We start from the raw sequence: 2,500 nt of genomic DNA, 5'->3' as shown, positions 1-2,500 counted from the left end.
TTAATCATTACCTCGGGTTCCGAAAACCAACAAAATAGAACCGAGGTCCTATTCCATTATTCCATGCACACAGTATTCAGGCGGGCTTGCCTGCTTTAAGCACTCTAATTTGTTCAAAGTAAACGTGCCGGCCCACCGAGACACTCAATAAAGAGCACCCTGGTAGGATTTCAACGGGGTCCGCCTCGGGACGCACGAGCACGCACGAGGCGGTCGCACGCCTTCAGCTCGCCCCACCGGCAGGACGTCCCACGATACATGCCAGTTAAACACCGACGGGCGGTGAACCAACAGCGTGGGACACAAATCCAACTACGAGCTTTTTAACCGCAACAACTTTAATATACGCTATTGGAGCTGGAATTACCGCGGCTGCTGGCACCAGACTTGCCCTCCAATAGATACTCGTTAAAGGATTTAAAGTGTACTCATTCCGATTACGGGGCCTCGGATGAGTCCCGTATCGTTATTTTTCGTCACTACCTCCCCGTGCCGGGAGTGGGTAATTTGCGCGCCTGCTGCCTTCCTTGGATGTGGTAGCCGTTTCTCAGGCTCCCTCTCCGGAATCGAACCCTGATTCCCCGTTACCCGTTACAACCATGGTAGGCGCAGAACCTACCATCGACAGTTGATAAGGCAGACATTTGAAAGATGCGTCGCCGGTACGAGGACCGTGCGATCAGCCCAAAGTTATTCAGAGTCACCAAGGCAAACGGACCGGACGAGCCGACCGATTGGTTTTGATCTAATAAAAGCGTCCCTTCCATCTCTGGTCGGGACTCTGTTTGCATGTATTAGCTCTAGAATTACCACAGTTATCCAAGTAACGTGGGTACGATCTAAGGAACCATAACTGATTTAATGAGCCATTCGCGGTTTCACCTTAATGCGGCTTGTACTGAGACATGCATGGCTTAATCTTTGAGACAAGCATATGACTACTGGCAGGATCAACCAGGGAGCTGCGTCAACTAGAGCTGAGCAGCCGGCCGCCCGGGAGTGTGTCCCGGGGGCCCGCGCGAACACGCAAGCGTCCGCTCAATCATTCTGCAAACAGGAGGAGGCTGAGCTCCCCTGCACAATACACCTCGAAACCCTCTCAGGTCCCGGCGGCGCGCAGCGCCGTCCCAAGTACTTGGTCGGGTTCGAGAGAGGCGCAATCGCCCGGAGTTAGGCGAGTAGACGCTTTCGGTGCGACCACCCGTGCTCCCAACTGAGCTTGCCGCTGCCGACAGAGGCCCGGGAGCGTGCTGTCGTGGCATTGCCGGCGGGAGACAACACGCGCCACCTACGGTGACCGGCAGCTCCAACGCCAGCGCCACAGAAGGACAAAAGCCCCACTTGGGTGCCGAAGCGAACTCTCCCAGCACAGCGCACGCGCCAACACATCCGCACAGCTGCGATACAAACCACCAGCGAGAACCGCTGGGGCGACCGAGCAGCAGACGGCGTCGCGGCGCCGAGCGCCGGGCGGCGGCGCATCCTCAACGCACACAGTCCTCAATCGGACCAGCACACTGAAGATGTCCACCGCGCTTCGCACCGGGCCCGCGAGGACCTACTTTGGCCGCACGGCGCCGCGCGCAGGGTGCGCCGGCGCGCAGCTGCGACGCCTGCCGCGTCCGTCGGCCGGCGCGCCTGCCACTGGCCGCCCCCACCAGCCGGCTGTAGCGCGTGCGCCCACGCACCGCGCGGCCAGCACGCCGGGAGGCGCCCCCTCACCGGCCGGGGACGGTCCCACCCAGCCACCGCCGCGTATCGCTTCACACCCAGATGCCGTTCAGTTTCGTCGGCATGGTGGGTATCGCTGGAACAACCGGTTAGTACCTCAACCTATCGTCGCCATCACCGATTCACCCCTAGCGAGAACAACCGCACCACAACAGGTTACCATTTGTTCATTTGCGTAACTTCACCAGAAAACGCAGGCGTCCATCGCCATTTGCAACTTCAACGATTATTGCATGCCTGTGTCAGGTGTCACGCCACACTACGTCTGCCCACATACACGCAACAAAATGTGCACGCCTAGACAATACGTGGAAGGTGGCCCCCGTACGTATGCGATGTCCATTGCTCGAACGACTGTCAACCGGCCTCTGTAGCATGTCGCAGATATGGAACGCGGTGCACCATGCCATCACGGTGTGTGAGGAGAGACGACTAGGTCCGAATACATCAACAGACAGCTCATGCTGATCGCCATCCACGGCGTCCGTTCCTCCCACACGTCTCTATGGCGTACCACACTGCAATCCAGCTCTCATAGGGAGACGACACGTAGCTGCGTGCACAATATTTGCACTGTATGGTCCGCCGTTTTTGGGCGCAGTCGTTGTGCGGTCACACATGTGCCACGATGTATCATTCAGTACATAAGGACGAATGTGCAGTACAGATTGTGGTTCACGCGTACGACATCAGCGGACAGTTGACACAGGCCGCACCACAACGTAGCCTGAGTACGTCGCATGCGAAGGGCATTGAACATGCAAACTTC

At 57.9% G+C, this 2,500-nt stretch overlaps 1 non-coding gene across 1 annotated transcript in view; it reads right to left on the bottom strand.

Moving 5' to 3' along the window:
- Positions 1-961, bottom strand: part of LOC124746651 — a 1,909-nt gene extending 948 nt beyond the window's left edge. Inside the window, exon 1 of the ribosomal RNA XR_007011433.1 lies at positions 1-961. This exon is cut by the window's left edge and continues 948 nt beyond it. This is a non-coding gene — a ribosomal RNA (small subunit ribosomal RNA).
- Positions 962-2,500: the final 1,539 nt, after the last annotated feature.

This window comes from Schistocerca piceifrons, unplaced genomic scaffold, assembly GCF_021461385.2.
Source record: "Schistocerca piceifrons isolate TAMUIC-IGC-003096 unplaced genomic scaffold, iqSchPice1.1 HiC_scaffold_366, whole genome shotgun sequence".
NCBI classification, from domain to species: domain Eukaryota; kingdom Metazoa; phylum Arthropoda; class Insecta; order Orthoptera; family Acrididae; genus Schistocerca; species Schistocerca piceifrons.
This window is presented reverse-complemented; position numbering and strand designations above follow the sequence as displayed.